This window comes from Lactuca sativa, chromosome 6 (genome assembly GCF_002870075.4).
Source record: "Lactuca sativa cultivar Salinas chromosome 6, Lsat_Salinas_v11, whole genome shotgun sequence".
In the NCBI taxonomy this organism is placed as follows: Eukaryota; Viridiplantae; Streptophyta; class Magnoliopsida; order Asterales; family Asteraceae; genus Lactuca; species Lactuca sativa.
This window is the reverse complement of record NC_056628.2, coordinates 195,623,724-195,646,648: the sequence shown is the minus strand read 5'-3', so window position 1 is coordinate 195,646,648 and position 22,925 is coordinate 195,623,724.

The following is a 22,925-nucleotide window of genomic DNA, read 5'->3' as shown; positions in this document are numbered from 1 at the left end:
GAATTTCTGCCAGCAGCTTGTTGGAAGCATCAATTTCAAACCCAATCATGGCACCAACTTCAGATGTGGCCTCAATTTCACTAATCTTCGGACCTATGTTATCTTCAATGGGTTTGGGAGACAATGAGTTCGACCGATAAGGAATAGCTCTGAGGGATATCTTTCTCCATCGCCAAACAAGTTGTGGACTGGGAGCTCTGATGCTTCACTTATTGACTATTTTCCAAAAGAGCGACGCCTTTTCTTTCCCGAGCGCACCATTCCACTATCCTAATTCTCAACAGGTTGTTCGGAGGCTGAGGGAGTAATGACCTTGGATGGGAATGGGCCAAAGCAACCGGACTGTGCAAGGGATTTAAGGAAAGAACTGGGCTTAGGGGAGCCCATAGTCGAGTGACCCAGGTTGGGAACGTGGGTCTTAAATGAACTATCCATGACCCGCTCCGTTACTATAGTATTCCTATCAGAAGTTTCAATTGGGGCATCTTTCGTATTTAATTCATTGTTTTCCCCATGAGTCATTTCCACTACCCCATTAACAAGGCATGCATGTACCTGTGATGGTTCCAATACTGACTGCGACTGTTGAACTAGACTTGCCTCTAATGTCACGTGGTTGCCGGAACAACCGCCATCTCTGGCGTCGTCGTCTCCCCCACCTCCAATTATTTCTCCTTCTTCAGCTTCGTCCACCCAGGTATCAGATATGCCTTCTTCATCTTTTTCACTATCATCAAAATCTGCCTCAGAGGTGGCATAATTCGACTTTGTCTCGTATGGTTGCTCTTAATTTTCAAACTTGAAGGGGAACCACGGTTCATCTTCATATTCAACTACCCCAACCTCACACATTTTTCCTTCAGCTTCGATTCTAATTACATCGTTTATTTTTTTTTCTTCATACTAATGAGGATTCCCACTTTAACCACCGAGAGATCCAATCTATCTTCGATGTGATCGAAGGGGATAATGATTTTCCCAAACCTACGAACAATAGCAAAGAAGTTGTCTTCACACCATAGACGAATAGGGAGCCCAACAATCCTCATACTAGCTATCCTCTCGAAATTGTACTCATCGTCATCTTCGTGTTTTAAGTAGTTAAATATTCCTCTCCAGTTGTTCTCATTATTCAGGAAATTCTTAGCTAGAATTGATGAGTCAAACTCAATAATGGCTTTCATTCCACCCGCATACTTAACCTTTGCTCCAGCCTCACTGTGGATGGAGATTAAAGCTGGCAGATGACCAAGATGGTCCAATGTTTTCACCTCTTCGATAAGTATTTTCCCACTAAACATCCTCTTCATCTTGTCATCCACTTTCAGACGAATGGGTAAAGTGGGACCTGCTCCAATAACTTCCGCATAGGATCTGCATCCAATAAATCCACCACCTATCGGAGTTGCCGTTGTCGTGTGAGGTTTATCCCCAGTTTTGATGAATGACTTTGGCATCTTCCTTTCATGTTTTGCAATGTTGATCTCCAGCTTATAGTTCCTGCATAACGTTCCATTCAATCTTGCCTCAAGTGTTCTTGCATTAGTGACTCCTTTAAATCGTATGAAGCCAAAGTTTTTGCCATTCTTCCCTTTTCTGCCTCCGAAGTAGATGTCTGTTAGTTCACCGAATGGTTTGAAGATCTTCCTGAATTCCTCCTTTGTAGCCCCAATGGGTATATTCGACACGAAGAAGCTAGTTTCATCCACTCCAGTTTGGAACTTCGACGGTGCTTTCCTGCATCGTACCTTCGTCCAACTCTCCATTGCGCTAAATATAATACCGGCATGTTTAAAAGTTGGTTATTTAGAGAAAACCCTAATGGTTATTTATATTTAGTAATTTTGTTATAATATACAGAAGTTTTATTTAAAGTAGTTTTTTTGGATTTGGAACTTTTTTTTTAAATAGAAATTTCAATTCGTTCTTTTGAACGAACTTTTTTCTTTAGATTAGGGTTTTACCTCGAAACTTAAAACTAAAAGTTATCAAAATCAGTCAAAAGTTCGCTACCAAATATTACATGTAGAATTTGACGTTTCTGTTTCAGTAATCACCAACACTGTTTCATATAACAAAGGGTGTCGTATTTAAGTAAATTTGTAATGTTATAAAAATAAATAATGGTGACGACTTTGAGGAACCGTAAATTTTGTTGAAAATATAAAATAACATAAAAGAATATATAAAGAATGGTAAAAAAAAACAAGTTTAGATTTATTATAATAGTAGTCATTTGTTTCAAAAATATGCAACAATATATAAGGAGAAACGTTGAAAATCATCAATGATGAACATTTCATATTGATATTATTACTCAACGATTTCATCTTATTAATCGTTCCTTTAGATAGGATTTTAATTTGTATCATGATTATGAGATTTTAAATATCAACATGACATGTAATTTGATTGTTGCATGAGCAATTTAGTACGATGAAATGGAATAAAAAATGGATAGAAAGAACAACGTAATTGAATTAACGGTGTAATAGAATGCATCATTACATTTTATTGTGTATACATGTAATGCTAAAAGTTATAACAAGAGTTTATAATGAATAAAGATGTTCAATGGAGTTGTAAAGGTATATAGAATGAAAAGAAAGCCTCATAAAGCATATTAGGTTAACTTAACCATGTAATTTGTATCGTGTGACTTTTATGTTTTAAAGTTGGAAAAATAAGTACCTTACCAACACTTAATAAGAGTCGGAGAGCTTAAGTTGCTAAAAATTGCAAATATAGTTAAATATAAATGTTTATTAGGTAATTGGAGTTTTGAATTATTAACGATTCACTCTGAATCGCTTTTTGGTTTCCACCGATGTAAAGAGACGAAAAGGAAAGAAATGTCAAGATAACTAATGTTTGTAAGGAACGAAAGGATCATGGACTTGAAAGATAGTCAATATTGCATAAAATCAATAGCACAAGAAGAAAATGAAATGTTTTAGTGTTTCTTGGCAAGTCTCTCCAACCCAAACACCCTTAAGTTTGCGTTTTAATCGTTATTGGTCTTAAAGCGAGGAATGAAAAGTGTTATTATAAAAATATGGAATTGTTATATTATGATTTTACAATATTAGGAGATATAGATCATGTTTGATTTAGATTTTAAAAGAATAAAAAAACAGGTAAACCTCATAATCTGAGCCACCCACGTCAACCCACCCAAAATGCCCACAAAGAAGATCAACCGTAGAAGACTAGCAATATTTTAGGTATGTCAAGGTTTTATTGCAACACCTGTTGTCAAGTACTTTCTTTTTAGCCCTTTTTGTTGTTTTAAACTTGCAATTTTGGCCACTTACGTTGGGCGTATTAACTTTGTACACCGGGCGTAAGTCGTCGAAGGAGTCAAGGCGGAGGAAGGGGCACGTTGAACGTACATGTGAGTACGCCTGGCGTACTCGTGCAGTTCTTAAATCCTAAATTTTAGGGCGTGGCCCCTATTTAATCACCTTATCCCTCCTTTGGACATTCCTTTATCCAGCCTCCATTCCCTCTAAACCCTAGAATGAAACCCTAGCCTTGTGAGTGTTATTTGAAGCTTGAAAGTGACATTTATGTGCTCTTGGTTGTGAAGGAAAGATCATTCAAGAAGTGGTGGTGCTTGCAAACCTTTGGATCTAGAATATATACCTCCTTATCCATCTTTTGAAGGTATAAAGTCCTCACTTATCCTTACATGTGTGGTAGAATAGATGTATATGTATGCGACGACCAACTGGGTCTAATATTTGTTAATGTGTTTGCGTCATTTATATTTTTCGAGACTTCGGGTAGTCTCCAGGGTTTCTGATAACTCACAGAGCGTGTTGTTTGCCCACTGAGACTTTGGGGTAGTCTCCAGGGTTGCTGATAACTCATAGTTGTTTTATGTGTTGTGTTATATGAGATATTTTGGGGAACCCACTAAACTTTGTGCTTACAGTTGTTGATGAAATGTGTTTCAGGTATTTCTGAGAGGCGAAGGCTTGATTGTACACATTCGTTGGGAGACTATGTTCTAGTTATTTTTGGGACACTCTGATATTTTGATGTGAGATTGTATTTGACATTATGACCTTTCTTGTGCTAGTTTTTATGAAAACTGGTTGATTATCAATTTAAAAATGAAAATTTTGGTTTCGAAGTTTGGATGTTACATTTACCCGTGGACCTATTTGAGGATCTTCACTCTTCAACCACTAGGCTCGCATCGTGGAGACCATTCCTCTTATTTAGATTTTATTAGCACATGATAGTAGTATATGTTGTCTTATGGTTAATAATCATTATATTATTAAGATTTTTTAATTATTGGATCATTGAATTCATATCGAGCCATACTAAAAGTTTTATAACATGTATATCCTCAAATACGGAAAATTTTAGAGAACCATTTATGGTGTTAAATTTAAGAGCTTATAAATTATTTTTGAAGTATAACTCTTTGTGCTTGTAGAAGTTCTAGTTCCTTGTATGCATGAGTTGTACTCCTAATCATACTCAAACCCTTCCCCTGTCTAATATTTCTACACCGAGTTGCACTTGATAAGTTGATTAGACATTAGAGAAACTCATCCTTACATATGTTCTACATTTTTTTGTATGTTGATTGAAAATGATTTCATACATACTATGTAAAATCCATAATGTGTACACTTTTGTAATCACAATATTTTCCTGTAACCCTTCTCTCATTCATTAAATAGAATAAATAGCAATACAATACAAGAGGACTCATAAAAAACGAATGGGCATGAACAACCAAAGAGCCTATGCAACAATAATAAGACTAACAATAAAGTCCCCTAACAGCCCCCCGTAGTGAGAACAGTAGGGCATCGAACGTTCAGACTGTTACGAAAATCAAAAAAAAGCAAGGAACGAAAGCTTTTAGTAAAAATATCCACATATTGGTCCGAGGATGGAACATGCAAGACCTGAACTTAACCCAAAGCAACTTGGTCTCGAATGAAATGTATATTAATCTCTATATGTGTAACATCCCAAAAATACAGGCCAAAATTTTCATTTTTAAATAAGTTATTACATAACACCATTAGTATAAAAACTTTCATAATAATGTCTCATCGCAAAACCAAGGTATTAATAATCAAAATATAAGGTCATGAAACCATATCATAGTGTAATCCCAAGGATCCCGTGTACGGAAAACATAATGTGATGCGTTGCGACCAAGTCGGCTCATTTCCTTTGAAACAAAGTACCTGAAACACATAACACATAACACGGTAAGCACACATGCTTAGTGAGTTCCCCAAAATATCACATGCATATATTAGCCACTCCAGGCTATTGCTCTGTAAGACCTTCCAGTCAATGTGTCTCAGTGGGACCTTCCGGTCCCACAACTCTGGTAGACCTTCCGGCCCTACCATGACTTGCCTTCCGGCCTCAACTCTGGTTGCCTTTCAGCCATAACTCTGATTGCCTTCCGGCTATAACTCTGATTGCCTTCCGGCCATAAATCTGTCGACCTTCAGGTCCCAAATCATACAACATATACATATCACATAAGTCACATAGCTTATACAAATATATATAAGACCTTCCGGTCACATATCACATAAGTCACATAGCTCATACAAATATATAAGACCTTCCGGTCACATATCACATAAGGTCTCATAACTTATTCATACAGATAAGACCTTCCGGTCACACCTAGTTACCATTCCAGGTAAGGTATAGTGAAAAGACTCACCTGGCACAGATGAAGTCCCGCAGACTCAATCCCACACTGCTGGAGTCCTGCAGACTTAACCCCAGCTGCTGGATGACAGATTCCCGATCTGTCAATATCAAAATGTCGCCTAATTAATAATTAGGTCCCACTACATAACCATAAGTACATGCTTCGGACAATTAATATATTACCCCAGGCTTGACTTTATTTAAGCCCGAGGCCAAAACCATAAGCCTAAAGTCAACTGGGAATCAAATCCCAACATATGGCCCAATTTTCCAAATTGGGCCCAAGCCTATACATGACCTTATTCTAAGGCCCAACATCATACATATCATTAAGGCCCATACTATGACCTATCTATGGCCTAATTTTCTAAATTGGGCCCTAGCCCTCATATAGACCTTACCCTAAGCCCATCAACATATTCTAGTCCATATGATTATTCTTGGATGGCCCATTAATAATCCAATCATCAAGGCCCAATTTAAAGGCCCAACAATAAACCCAAGTGAGATTAGGGTTTCACATAAAATGACGATTAGGGTGAAGTTTCCTACTTAACCCATTAGGGACTTAATCCACTAAGGACTTAATCCATTAAGTCCACTGTCGCTTAGATTAATCTTGCCAATGCTTATTATTTAATATCTCCAGTTATTAAATAATTCCCGTGTATCCCGATTAATTCCCCAAATTAGGGTTTTATTGGCATTGTGGTTCTTCCGACCCAAATACTAGCCCATTTATTAATTTGCTGGGCTTTAGATCAATTAGGGAATTATTGGCTTATTAGAGTCCATTAAGCTTCATTGGGCCCATTTGAGCTTACAAGGCCCATTAGGGTTTCAAGCACCCCAAACGAGTCAAACTCACAAGGCAAACACACCGCCACCCGACACGGCGGCCGGTGGCGGTAGGAGGCGGCAACCAGCACCTCATGGTGGTGGTTTGATTTTTTTCCTTTTCACTATTCCAATTTATTACAATTACAACGCCCATCCGATCAACACACACACACACCCTACTCTAATTACAAATACATACACACGAAAATTACACCCACCAATGGTGGTTCACGACGGCAGCCACCACCTCACGGTGGTGGTGGTGGCGGTCCTTGATCTTCCAGCCACACAACCCAAGTCTACATCAAAATAATCAATACACACACTCTCTAAGCTCGAAACAGCAACACACCCACCCACTTGGTGGCGTTTTGGCGGCGGTAGCACCATATGAAGGCGGCACCAGCAGCAGCCACCATGGCTGGCGGCCATGGTGGTTGTCTTCCTTGATTTCCGGCAGCAATACTCGATTACAACAACCCGAATCCAAACTCGACGCAAGGCCATTGCTCCAATCCATCAACTAGGCAGCGATGGCGCTGGAACGAGTCAAGGTGGCGACCAAAAGTCATTGTCGGCAAAACCAGCGGTCCTGACATCGAACCTGAAGGGGAGAACGAAGAAATCAGGTGCGGTTGGCACCCCGAGAGCTTCCTGATCGCTCTTGGCCTACGCGACATCTTCTGCTTCAACTTTGATTCCCGTCAGCTCTTCCGGTTGCGCATAGCGCCATTGGCAACAAGGTTTGTTGGCAATTGCTCCGGTGGCTGGCTTCGGCGGCCTTCCGGCTTCACAGGTGAGGATATGGCGGCTTACACGAAGGGAGGCATAAGGGAGGAAGGAGTCCTAGCGGGTTTAGGGAAGAAAGGGATGGAAGGGATCAAAGCAAGAGAGAAAAAGAAGGTTTTAGCGGTTTGAGAAACCCGCTTGGGAGACAAATTAAAGAGGAAAGTTGAAGAAGATGGCGTCGGCGGTTTTGGGGTTGGACGGGTTCGATACCCTCCACCTAGGGTTTAGCGGTTTCAGCGGGAGGAGGGAAACGACTCCTTCCTCCCTAAGGAGGGTTGCGGCGGCTTCAACGATTAGGGTTAGGGTAACGCAACAGGAAGAAGAAGCCATCGGTTTTAAATCCCGCTTCCATCAACTTTTGCCTAATTTTTACAAGTTCGGTCCCTCCCCATTTACATTCTTTCAAAACAAATCCTTAAATTCCCTTTTTAACCCCTGCCTCCAAAACTCTTTACAAATTGAGCCCCAAATTTACCATTTAGCCCTTAACTTCCATCATCTCTTCATATTAAGTCCCAATAATTACCCCATAGCCTCTACCTTCGTAATTATTTACGAAACTAGTCTGAATCTCACAGTTTAACCCTTGGAAATCAAGAGTATATTATTTGGCACCCCGAAACCAACCCTCCACTAATTATTATCTTCCTTTGGATTATAATAACATATAATAATAATAAAATTGCTTCTCAGGGCTCTGGGTTTATTATTTAATTAATCTATATTAAACGGAATGTTACAACTCTCCCTCACTTAAATTTGATTTCGTCCTCGAAATCATTCCTTACCATTCTTACACGCTCAACCATTCTAGTAACATAGTTACCATCCTGGGCACACCCTAGCCTTCTCAGGGTGGCCATGACCAATCATCATAAAGCCCTAACATCTGCAAGCGAACTAATTCCTTGCAATAAGATCACATCTACTTCATCTGAATTTTGTTGTCTTGAGATGGTATGAGTCCCTGACAAACCACTCTTACTGAACCATCATCGACGAATCCATTCTGTTTATACCTCATTGTCTACTCAACTTCTGATTGTTCGCGATTCCCACCATAAAACAAGATCACAGACCCAATTACCCCTGCAGATCACTTGTACCTGGCCAAGGCTCGGATACTCCTGCCGTGTGTGACTTGTCACTCCCAAAATCATCTAGCTATTCCATCCATACTTGCAATCCAAACACAATACTGACCCTGCCCAACGTTGGACTGTCCGAACACTGAACTGTCTGAAGCAGTATTTTGCCACATGGCCGCTTACCAAAACCTATCGAGACCTCCCTGGTCTCAATTCGTTCACCAATCATCTGAACTACCGGGTTTTGGCCCGGCTGCGGAGCCAAAGGGCTCCCACGTAGTCGTCTCACACGACTTCCAAACGGTATCCTTCTCTGGAACTAGTTGCCACTAGTTATCATGTCACTGTGACTTCAACAACTTCCTGATCTAACCGATCGGTTCCATGCGTCGAATCCTGACGTCACGAAACCCAAGGCTAAAAGTGATTTCCACCTAACCGATGGTAGCCTTATATCACAAGCAATCTTATACAGTCCATTGCTTTCTTGATCCCATAACTATAGTGGTGCTACTATAGTCTTATCACTGGCTTGAACAGATCTAACCCATATGGGTAACACCGAAATCCAATCTGTGGATTTCCATATCCTCACTGCTGCACCCGAACTGGTGGGTACTACTGTTCCTTCTGCGTTCTAACAACACGCTCATGCCATCTACCAACCTAGTGAATGTTACGTCTACACCCGTAGTCTCACGACACTCTATCACTATCTCGCCGCTAGTGAATGCTACGGTTACCCCCGTAGTCTTACATCACCTTCTATACCACCTGATCGCTAGTGAATGCTACGGATACCCCCGTAGTCTTACAACACTTTCCATATTACCTGATCGCTAGTGAATTCTACGGCTACCCCCGTAGTCTTACAACACTTTCCATACCGGGTCGAACACGCACTCGACCTAACATACCACTGAACTTGAGTCATAACCGGAACTCTAACCTGATTCCCCAAACCTGCTATCACGTGACCCCACTAAATCAGTACCGCACCCACTCCCGTGATCGAAGCGTCACAGTAAACCACAAAATCATCTACACCCTATGGCAGGGTGAGAATCAGTGCCTCGCACAACCACTGTCTGAGAGTCTCAATGGCTGTCTGATGCTCATGCCCTCAACGAATGGCCACCGACTTCTTGGTCAGTGGGGTCAAAGGAACCACAATCTCGGAGAAGTCTCTTATACATTTCCGTTAATAACCTGCTAGACCCAAGAAACTCCGAATCTCAGATGGATACCTCGGAATATCCCACTGCATCATGGCCTCTATCTTGGCTGGATTGATGAGAATACCCTTCTGGTTGACAAGGTACCCAAGAGATTGCACCTCGCGTAACCAGAACCCACATTTGGAGGACTTTATAAAAAGTCTCTCCCCCATTTAGATTCAACTAAGTCTTCACGGCACGGGAGATTTGAAGGATTCCCAATCCTCCTCGCTTTCTAGTATCCCACTGATGACAATCTAAACTTACCAAAGCTAGCGATTAATCACCAGTTAACCCTTAAGATCTCCCGTCCTCGGGAATATTGATGAGTACTCTTAAAATCTGATTCGGTCTGACACCTCAATCCACCTCCCATGCTAACAACTAGAAGCCTTGATCTTTACTCTTGCTGCCGAGTCCTCGTTCCCACTTCTAATCTCGGAGCACCACTAAACTCTAACCGTACACAACCCATGTGAAAATACCATTCTATTAAACATCTGATGACCAACCACTTATGCATCCAACACTCGCAATTGACTCCACTATCTTCATGCTACCAATCCTTTCCTAGAATCGTGAGTGCTCGAACTCCAAAGTTCTTCCATAGACAATTACCGACCATACCTGGACAATGATAGAACCCCTGAACGCTGACTACACTGGAGAACCATCACCCCAATCCTGACCGAGTATCCTCTAAATAATACTCCTGCATAGATCTCAGCAAAGATCCGAAATGATAACGGTACGCGTGAAACCCACTTCGCAAGATGCGTCCCTCAGTGGATTCATCAAGGACCTATCGACATGTAGGATGGCATATATGATCCTTGATAACCCAAACACTAGCAGAAAACCGACCCGAGATCTGACTTATCCAAACTCGCTCACCATTCCAAAGCGATACGTATTCCCAACATCCATCTAGTAGCAGTAAAAGATGACATGCCCGCAATATCTGGAGGAACCCGAGTCACCTCCAGCTGACATGATCAACCCTACCACACCTGTAGCAGCCTAAACCCTTGGAGTGACAAACTCCCTCGTGTACTTCCTCGTACGCGTTGCACTGACTCAGGCCCTGCTGGCCTTTCACCTGATGATCAGAAGTCATGGGTCTCTTCCCGAGATCCTCTACTATACGCACTTGGCACGAACCTTCTTTTTCCAAGGTGCTCCAAATCGATAGCGTATTTGCAACTTCTTGGAAATCATATCCTTCAGGGTCTGACACCCTGTCATGCTCACTAGCTCGCTTGCCAATGGCAAAGCTGCAACAACTGGAACATCCTCTGTCCCCAAACTGGGTCACAAACTCTTCCCTAAAGCTTGTTAGGTTCTCCACGACTCTCATTGATTCGAGTATGGATCCTGTGCTTTTAGTAGTACGGGCCCAATACTACCTTCCACACCTATCCATACTTTCCTCAGTAATCCTCTCAAATCCTCCAAGTCACTTCCACAAACTGGTACACCCAAGTCTCATTGAGCCTCACTACTAACCCACTAAAACATATCCTAGGCTTTCCTAGGTTCCCGAACTCACCCAGTCCTCAACTGCTGAAAGATTCCCATTAATGTCAACTAGCTATCTCATGAATATAGCTAGCTCACATTACTAAGAGTCCCGTAAAGCACAAAGCAAGCAGCATTCAGACAATGGAGAACCTAACCATTATATCCTCTACTCAGGGATCTGTACATGCAATTCAAAGGCTCATACAATCAGGCATAACCTAAACAGGCTATCCTACTACTGATTGATCAGTACTAGCATGCAAGTCCACAAGCACATACAATAGGCATATAAGGCATCCTCCTAGATCCTCAGCCCTAATCTAGCATGCAGTACTCATAATCGTATCATAACATAACATATCATAACATGTATGGGTATCTTGGGGAAAACTTACTTGAGCTCGGCGGATTGCACGCATCACACACTTTGTTCTTCTCAAAGTTCTTTTCTATTTTCAGATTCCTTTCAAACTCCTTTTTATAAAATGGTTTTACTTTTGAAAATTTTCATACCAAGCCCTTAGTTTGAGTTCAGACACACCCGAGAGTATGTCCGAATCCCTCAAACTAAGGCTCTGATACCAAGTTGTAACATCCCAAAAATACAGGCCAAAAATTTCATTTTTAAATAAGTTATTACATAAAACCATTAGTATAAAAACTTTCATAATAATGTCTCATGTCAAAACCAAGGTATTAATAATCAAAATATAAGGTCATGAAACCATATCAGAGTGTAATCCCAAGGATCCCGTGTGCGGAAAACATAGTGTGATGCGTTGCGACCAAGTCGGCTCATTTCCTTTGAAACAAAGTACCTGAAACACATAACACATAACACGGTAAGCACGCATGCTTAGTGAGTTCCCCAAAATATCACATGCATATATTAGCCACTCGAGGCTATTGCTCTGTAAGACCTTCCAGTCAATGTGTCTCAGTGGGACCTTCCGGTCCCACAACTCTAGTAGACCTTCCGGCCCTACCATGACTTTCCTTCCGGCCTCAACTCTGGTTGCCTTTCAGCCATAACTCTGATTGCCTTCCGGCTATAACTCTGATTGCCTTCCGTCCATAACTCTGTCGACCTTCAGGTCCCAAATTATACAACATATACATATCACATAAGTCACATAGCTCATACAAATATATAAGACCTTCCGATCACATATCACATAAGTCACATAGCTCATACAAATATATAAGACCTTCCGGTAACATATCAGATAAGGTCTCATAACTCATTCACACACATAAGACCTTCCGATCACACCTAGTTACCATTCCAGGTAAGGTATAGTGAAAAGACTCACCTGGCACAGATGAAGTCCCGCAGACTCAATCCCACACTGCTGGAGTCCTGCAGACTTAACCCCAGCTGCTGGATGACAGATTCCCGATCTGTCAATATCAAAATGTCGCCTAATTAATAATTAGGTCCCACTACATAACCATAAGTACATGCTTCGGACAATTACTATATTACCCAAGGCTTGACTTTATTTCAGCCCAAGGCGCAAACCATAAGCCCAAAGTCAACTGGGAATCAAAGCCCAACATATGGCCCAATTTTCCAAATTGGGCCCAAGCCTATACATGACCTTATTCTAAGTCCCAACATCATATATATCATTAAGGCCCATACTATGGCCCAATTTTCCAAATTAGGCCCTAACCCTCATACGGGCCTTACCCTAAGCCCATCAACATATTCTAGTCCATATGATTATTCTTGGATGACCCATTAATAATCCAATCAGCAAGGCCCAATTTAAAGGCCCAACAATAAGCCCAAGTGAGATTAGGGTTTCACATAAAATGATGATTAGGGTGAAGTTTCCTACTTAACCCATTAAGGACTTAATCCATTAAGTCCACTATCGCTTAGATTAATCTTGCCAATGCTTATTATTTAATATCTCCAGTTACTAAATAATTCCCGTGTATCCTGATTAATTCCCCAAATTAGGGTTTTATTGGCATTATGGTTCTTCCGACCCAAATACTAGCCCATTTATTAATTTGTTGGGGTTTTAGATCAATTAGGGATTTATTGGCCTATTAGAGTCCATTAAGCTTCATTGGGCCCATTTTAGCCTACAAGGCCCATTAGGGTTTCAAGCACCCCCAAACGAGTCAAACTCACAAGGAAAACACACCGCCACCCGACACGGCGGCCGGTGGCGGCAACCACCACCTCACGGTGGTGGTTTGATTTTTTTCCTTTTCACTATTCCAATTTATTACAATTACAATGCCCATCCGATGACAAACACATACACACAAAAAATACACCCAGTAATGGTGGATCACGGCGGCAGCCACCACCTCACGGTGGTGGTGGTGGTGGCGGTCCTTGATCTTCCAGCCACACAACCCAAGTCTACATCAAAATAATCAATACACACCCTCTCTAAGCTCGGAACAACAACACAGCCACCCACCTGGTGGTGTTTTGGCGGCGGTATCACCATATTAAGGCAGCAGCAGCAGCGGCCACCATGGTTAGCGACATGGTAGCTATCTTCCTTGATTTCCAGTAGCAATACTCGATTAAAACAACCCGAATCCAAACTCGATGAAAGGCCACTGCTCCAATCCATCAACTAGGCAGCGATGGCGCTAGAACGAGTCAAGGTGGCGACCAAAATCCATTGCCGGTAACACTAGCGGTCCTGACATCGAACCCGAAGGGGAGAACGAAGAAATCAGGTGCGGTTGGCACCCCGAGAGCTTCCTGATCGCTCTTGGCATGCGCGAAGTCTTCTGCTTCAACTTCGATTCTCGTTAGCTCTTCCAGTTGAGCATAATGCCATCGACAACGGGGGTTGTTGGCAATCGCTCCGGTGGCTGGCTTCAGTGGCCTTCCCGCTTCACAGGTGAGGATATGGCGGCATACATGAAGGGAGGCATAAGGAGGGTTGTGCGACTTCAACGATTAGGGTTAGGGTAACACAACAGTAAGAAGAAGCCATTGGTTTTAAATCCCGCTTCCATCAACTTTTGCCCAATTTTTACAAGTTCGGTCCCTCCCCATTTACATTCTTTCAAAACAAATCCTTAAATTCCCTTTTTAACCCCTGCCTCCAAAACTCTTTACAAATTGAGCCCCAAATTTACCATTTAGCCCTTAACTTCCATCATCTCTTCATATTAAGTCCCAATAAATACCCCATAGCCTCTGCCTTCGTAATTATTTACGAAACTAGTCCGAATCTCACAGTTTAACCCTTGGAAATCAAGAGTATATTATTTGGCACCCTGAAACCAACCCTCCACTAATTATTATCTTCCTTTGGACTATAATAACATATAATAATAATAATAAAATTGCTTCTCAGGGCTCCGGGTTTATTATTTAATTAATCTATATTAAACGGAATGTTATAATATGCTTCATTCATTGATGTTGAACTGGATTGGATTCAAGATAAACAACGTTGATGTTGTCACAATAAACAATAGTAGACTTTTGAGGAGAATGAGACAACTCGTGAAGGAGATTGCGTAACCAGCAGGTCTCGGCATCAACATTAGCAACACCTCTATATTTAGCTTCATCACTCGACCGGGAGGTGCTCCCTTGACATTTGGAGGACCAAGATAGTAAGTTGTTATCGAGAAACATATAGTATCCAGAGGTGGAATGTCTGGTAGAAAGGAAACCAGACCAGTGTGCATCAAAATCAGTAGTAAGATCCGTGGATGAGTGGGAGTACAGCTGAAGACCATAAGATGTTGTACCGTGAACGAATCACAACACTCTATTAAGAGCATCCAAATAAGGGTCCCTGGGATCATGCATAAATAAACATAACTTTTGAACTGCACAAGTAAGATCCGGACGAGTAAAGGTAAGATACTGGAGAGCTCCAGCAAGATTACGTATGAAGTTTGGTCTTACCCTCTAGGTCCTGTACCATCGAGTTTGGAGGATAAGTTTGCAGGAGTAGTGTTCGGTTTACGGTGCAACATGCCAGCTCGGTCAAGAATTTCTGAAGAATACTTTTGTTGAGACAAAAACAAACCCTTGGAGTCACGAATGACAGAATTACCCAAATTATGGTGAAGATCCCCCAAGTCAGACATAGAAAACTCAACACTTAAAGTGGTGATAATCTAAGAGATAAGAGCCTGAGATGAACCTGTCAAAATAATATCATATACATAGAGAAGTAGGTAAGCAATCTGAGAATCATGTCGATATCTAAAAAACGAAGAGTGAGTGCGACTATAAACAAAACCCATACGGGCGATGAACATGGAAAATCTGTGAAACCATGCCCGAGATGCCTGTTTGAGACCATAAAGAGAGCGTTGCAAGAGACACACACGATTCATTTTGGTAGGATCTTTAAAATCGGAAGGTTGATTCATATACAAAGTTTCTTCAAGATTACATTGTAAAAAGGAATTCTTAACATCTAACTGATGTACGAGCCATTGTTGAGTAATGGCAAGTCTGATAAATATACGAGCTATATCAAGCTTAACAACGGGACTGAAGGTTTCCTCACAGTCAATGCCTGGTCGTTGACTGTGCCCATTTACAAATAGGAGAGCTTTGTAAGAAGTTAGAGTTTGATCAGCATTGTATTTCTTCTTAAATAACCAAATACAATTAATAATATTCTCCTCCTAAGGTGTAACGCCCCATTTTCTGTTTTGTAATTTAAATAAAGTATATTCATTTCTTAGTACTCGACGAGTCTGTATCCCGACTCGTCGAGTAGAGACAGGATGATCACGCAAATGGAGTTGGCTACTCGACGAGTCCATATGCTGGGACTCAGTGAGTCCGCCTGTTTGGAGGAAGCTCTAATTTTTTCACGGGTTTGCACCCTATTTAAACATCTTATTGCGCCCCAACTTCGCCTCCATCACCCTCAGAGCATTTCTTACCAAACCCTAGCCCTCTTAAAGAGTGTGTGAGTGATTATTGCTTTGTGAAGGAGCTTTTGGTGCATTTTGGAGCAAGTAGAAGAAGGAAAAGGTTGAAGAGTTCAAGGAAGAGGAAGTAGATCCAGAACACACTCCTTTGTGGTCATCTTTTCTGGTAATAAAGTCTCCATCTTGCTTATTGATCTAATAGATCTAGTTTGTCCCCAAATTGTTGATATTAAGCTCAAGAACCCCAAATCCTTTGTAATGAAGCCTTATGATCGAGTTATACTTCAGATCTAGCCTCTCTTGAACTCCAGGAGCTCATTATAGCCATATTTATGCAATCTTAGCCTTGTTCCAAACCCTAAGTGCTTAGTATTTGATGAGTTTGGGTATTTTAGCCTCATACCCTTGTGCATGCACGTAAAGTTGGAAACTTTACGTGTAAAACCAGTCCTAGAAGCTCAGATCTATGTTTTGGAAGCACTGGAATTGATTAGAATCGATTGTCTAGTAATAGCATGTTTGGGACTCGACGAGTTGTTCTTCAACTCGGCGAGTTGTTATTCAGACTCGATGAGTTGTTCATATGACTCGGCGAGTAACATACTGGACGTGTTCTTATGTTGAAGGAGAACTCGACGAGTTGTTCATACAAATCGGCGAGTCGGATGAAGTTAGACTCGATGTTAGCATCGAGGGAGAACTCGTCGAGTCTTTGTCAAACTCGACGAGTAGAAGCGGGTAAAGGACTAGAATGGATGATAGGGACTCGGTGAGTTGATGGCCCAACTCGGCGAGTCCGGTCAACAGGAAGTTGACTTTGACCAGGAAGTTGACTTTGACTTGCCCAGGGGTAAATAGTCATTCTACCCTGAGATTAGTATCAGTATTTGATTTAGTGTTTATAGGATTTGTAGTAAGGGAGTTCCAGAGCAGCGATCAAGCAGTTTCAGATTTAGCATCTCGGCAGCCAGCGTTACGAGTTGAGTTTCCTTCCAGTAGGAACGTGTCTACGGCCAAAATGTCGACCCGTCTAGTTAGCAGTAGATCCGGACTTTGGTCCGATGAAGTAGTTCATTGTGCTTGATGTCTTTGTGATTCAAGCATGTCTTTGTGCTATGTGTTCTGGACATCGGTCCGATGCAGTATAGAGTATATGTGCTTATGCTAGTTGATATGTTTATGCTATGTTATGCTCAGTCAGTTTCCGGACTTCGGTCCGATGCAGGGAACACGGTCCCGGTCAGTTCCAGATTTCGTTCTGATGTAGTTAGTTCTGGACTTCGGTCCGATGCAGGGGACACGGTCCCAATTAGTTCCAGACTTCGGTTCAATGCATAGGGCAAGGCCCTGGTTAGTTCCGGACTTCGGTCCGATGCAGTTTCCGGACTTCGGTCTGATGCCGTGGGCAAGGCCCAATAGTTGTTTGTGTGTTGTTGTATGGTATGTGGTAGTTTGGGGGAGCTCACTAAGCTTCGTGCTTACAGTTTCAATTTTGGTTTCAGGTACTTCCGCTAGCAAAGGGAAGAGCTCGAGTTGATGGCATCGCACACACCACAGCTTCAGTTTATCCTGGGAGTTTATTTCGGATAATGTTATGATTGTTTTTTTTTTGACACAGTACTATGACATTTGAGTTACTCATTCCATGATTTTATTATATATGATATTCGAGGATTTGATTTTTAGTAATATTAAAACAAAAAATTTTGGGTCGTATTTTGGGTCTTTAAATGAGGCCGAGGAACAAGAACCCAAGTTTTATTAGTGACAAGCGCATTGTATTCTTCCTGCATAGCATGTAGTCAGTTATGATCCTGGAAGGCTTGAGAGTAGAAAGTGCACCATTATCATGAATAAGGGTTAGAAATGTAATTAACCTAAATTATGAATGTTTGAAACATCCCAAAATGACGACTAAAAATTCTATTTTTAAATCATTAAATAACCATAGTTACTAAAATCATCTTATCAAAACAGAAACCCTAGTATCTCAAAATATCATAATCGGTATATCCATATTAAAACACATGTCAAATATATCAGAGTAACATCCTATGCTAAACATCATGGTGTGTGCAATGCAGTCATCCCGAGCTCTTCCCTTTGCTACCGGAAGTACCTGAAACCAAAACTGAAAACTATAAGCACGAAGCTTAGTGAGTCTCCCCAAACTACCACGTACCATACATATAACATGCAACTAGGATATACGGGCCCCACCCACAATCAAAGAGATATGGGCCTCGCCTACACTCGGATAACGGGTCCCACCCTAAGAAGTACGGGCCCTGCCCACGCCTAATGAGATACGGGCCTCGCCCACACTCAGCTATCTACGAGATACGGACCCCGCCCACACTCGGCTATCTAAAAGATACATGCCCCGCCCACACTCGGCTAATAGTGAGATTCAGGACCTACCTAGACTCGGCTAATACTATGATTTGGGCCCCGCCCACACTCAACTAACTAAGAACACATACAAGTATAACCAAATCTACTAATCCATTCCATATATATACTCAAATAATGCTAAGATTTGGGCCCTACCCACACTTAACTACTAATCAGCACACATAGCATACACGGGCCGACATTAGTGCCTTCGACCCGTTCAATCCAGGAGGAAATTCACCTCAAATGTCGGATGATAGTTGAAATGTCTCTGTCTAGAACCAGCTCTACTCACTCCCTGAACCAAAGCAACCCCTTAGATACCATTTTATTCTCATAACCCTTTCAGGTCAACTATGGTCAAAGTCAAAGTCAACCCTTCGATTGACTCAAATTGTCGAGTTTACTCCCCAACTCGCCGATTTCCTATAGATCACAAAATCGTGAAATCGCGATCCAACTCACCGAGTTCCTCCTTCCTAATAGAATCGGGACTTTCCTAGTACAACTCGTAAAGTTCCTTTCTTTTCAATAGAAACGGTAACTTTCCAAACCAACTCGCCGAGTTCCCTTATTGACTCGTCGAGTTCATCAGTCTGTCAAGCCTTTTTATTGCATTAAGTCCTTATTCTTCAAATCCAAGTCTCATATTCTAGATCTAGACCGGAAATGCCTTTAGAAGGGTAAAGTTTCCAAATTTACGCATCAATACCCTTTCTAATGAGATTAAACTCAAACCCTAACCCAAAAAGGCCAAAGTCTTCATCCAAAGATCACCAAAACTACAAGATAGACCATGAGGTTATAGATCTGGACTCTAGGGACTAAATGATCACGTAAAGTCTTAAATTGTATCTACATGCATGGCCATACAAGCTTCAAAAGACCAAAATGATGGTCTAAAGGTTGCATGGGACTTCCATGGCCATAAAGTTGGCACCTTTATGCCATGAAAACCCCTTAAGGCCCTAGATCTGAAGTGTTCTCCACTTGGAACATCCAAATCCCAAGAATCATATCATTTGGACCAAAATAAGCAAGGAACTTCAAAAATGGAGATCTAAATGATCACAAAACAAGGTTCAAGCTTTATACCAGCAAAATGTCATGGATGAAGCAAAGGTTCTAGATCTACAAACTCCTTCTTGTGTCCTCAAGCTTCTCCTTCTTCCAATGGCTTCAAAACACACATTAAAACACTTGAAATAGCTCACAAACACTCACACTAGCATTAAGGTTTCGAGATTTAGGGTTTGGGACTTGGAGGTTGGAAATGAGGCCAACATGAAAGGTTTAAGGTGCATAAATAGGGTGCAAAACAAAGAAATTAGGGTTTCATCCCAGCCCGCCTACTCGTTGAGTTGAGGCCTCCCAAATCGTTGAGTAGGTTACTTAAATTACACGACCCTTATGTTCTCTACTTTACGAGTTTGGGGATCCTAACTCGTCAAGTTGCTCTATAAAATGGAATAAATTTAAGTTAGATATGTACTAGAAACCAGGCGTTACAATGTTACATCACCACACTCCACTAACACCATCGTTTTCTACCCCCACAACCGATCATGGGCCAAAGACCTCCATGTATGAAAAACACAAATTTCTAACACCTATCCCTAGAAGGGTTCCAACCACCATCATCATCTTTGAGGGGTTTTTGAAAACCGTCGACACATATGAACATACAAAAGGGATTTAAGGTCAGTTCCACCTGTTAAGATTTATTGAGAACTCAACAGGGTGTTAAGGATTGATGATTTTCAGGTGGTTTTGAGTAATCAAATGACTTTAGATCTTAATTTCTGGCTGTGAAAAAATAGATTCTCCAATTGTAACATCCATTTTGTAGGTATTCTTTTCATAAGTTAATCATTTAATGTTATGGAATTTTTGTATGGCCACAATGTGGCATTAGGTGGACCATAACATGACATTATCTAAGGAGAATAAAAATTTGTGTGATACAACAATGTGGCAGTATGTTTTCCACAACGTGTCAACCATTTTGGGCCAAACTCTCATTTATAAGGTTTGGTGTCACACCCTCGAACCAGACGGCAGAAACGTCCGAGGGCTTGTGTGACTCAAATTGAATATCATTACAATGAATATACATGAAACATAACATAAACTTCACCATGCATTAATACATTACAACTGACATTGTTCACATCAAGTTCATTATTTAAACATTACATATCCATAGCATAAATTTTTTGATTGTTTTCAAAAGCATAACACCCTAACATACTTGGTATTACTCCTCAGCTTACCTGTTACCTGAGAATACAAGTTATTTTGAAAAACGTCAACATATGGAATGTTGGTGAGTTCATAAGCAGGGTTGTTGTGAAAATGTTTTGTGTATTTTATAAAAACCCAGAAAATCCGATACTTTCTGAAAAGACAATTGTTTATACCAAAGTGTGAAGATCCATAAGTTTGTGCATGAATGATTTCAAAGCATGTATAAATGAGAAGTTTTGCATTATAGTTATTGAAAAGTACAAGTGAATGGTGTTGATTTCCTCGAAAAACCCGATGTTTTCCGATATTATCATATGATTGTTTCGAATTGTTATACCATCACAACGAATGATTATGATTTTCCTTGATTACTCGGATAGTATTGGATTTATTTTATGTGAGTCGTTATAACCATGCATGATAATGACTGCCTGAGTCTAACTGTAGCGAACAGCTGAGGTGTGGGGGAGTCACCCCCGTATAGATCTATACACAAACTCTCGCTCTCCCTCCAGGAGACTTTGATTATAACTACAGACTACAAACGACCCATAAAGGTGCCGCCCGTTATTACTTACTAAATCCAAAATGAATTTTATTACCATTGATTAACGACCTGTATTTGTTTACTTGTATTGAAGGTAAGCCTAACAAACGAGGAGAAGAGGATTACAAGGTCCTACTAATTTCGTGTGTTATTTAAGGCTGTTAGGTATGCGAAGGACACGTTGGCCCATTTCACATGTGATTTATTTGGACCTCACTAGCAATGCTAATGGGCCACTGAGGCCTAATAGCACGTGAAAGCCATTGAGGGTCCCTTAAGCGTGTAATTGGGTCATAGGAGGCCCAATAAACATTTATTATTATCGTTGGGCCCAAAAGTTATGTTAATGGGTCACGAAGGCCCAATAAGCATGATTAGAAACTTTCAAGCCCAAAGATTCGAATATTTACTTGTTTTAGGTATAGTATAGTTGTCGGAAAGTTTGATTGAACGATTGTTAAATTCGTAACGGCACAAGGCTGGTCGGTTGTTTATAACAATATTTGGAAATATATGTATATTCATCATTCTATTTTCATAAGTTGTAATTTGGTATTTTTGACCCAAATATCTTAATAATAAGATAACTGAATCAAAATATTGGTTTGACCTTTTCATCCCTTCTTTAATAAAAATGACAATTTTAGTCCCTTATTTAAAAATAAAGACATTTTAGGCCCTTAAACCATTTTCTTGACATTTTTGACCCATAGACTTGTTTAAGTAATGTTTTTAGCTCAAAATTTACTCTTCGGCAGTTTCAGCCCCTTCAGTAAAGAGTTTTTCAGTTAAAGTCCAAACTTTTCGCAACTTTTACAATTTTGACCCAAATTTCAAAAACTTTACATTTTTTATCCTTTTTGGAAAAAAAATCATTTTTAATCCCTGTGGCAGTTTTGTTTACCCCTTTTTTGAGAAATTGACCATTTCAACCCCTTTAAAATCACATTTTTCGCAATTTTTGGGCCTATGGGCCGAAAAGCCCAAAAATTGGCCCATTAAGCCACAAATTACATTTCTAGTCATTTAAAGAGTATAATATTCATAAAAACATTTATTTTTACTGTTTTGACTCTTTTGGTCCTTAAGAAAACCGTGAATGACAACTTTCAACCCAACTTTTGTTTATTTGACAAATATAGCCCAAAAATGAGTTTTATGTTGCAATATGTTCATTATCACCTTAGAGGGTAATTTTTCTTGACTTGATTAGTGTAATATATATTAGATCATGTTTATCTTCCTCCTTGAGCCATATATCTCGAGATTTCTTTCATTTTTGTTACATATTTACCACATAAACACATGAAATCACACATAACATACACATACACATAGATCTACACATTTTACTTGTATTCTCCCCCATAAAACTTGTGAAAAATGAAAAGAGAGGGGTATGAACTCACCTTTGCTTGTTTTTTTCGATTTGAAGAAGAAAGGGAAGAGTTTGATGCTATTTTTCGGACCTAGCAAGCTTTCTTGGGTTGATTTCGAACTTAAGAAGCTTCTAAGGAGTAGATCATAAAAATTGTGTAAGTTAGGAAGAAGTTTTGATGAAATAAAGAGACTAGGTTATGGATCTAAACAATAAATTACCAATGATGATGATTATTGTGGAATAACCTTCTTGAAAAGCCCTAACTCTCGGAAATTTTGAAGGCGAAATGATGAAGTTGTTGTGAG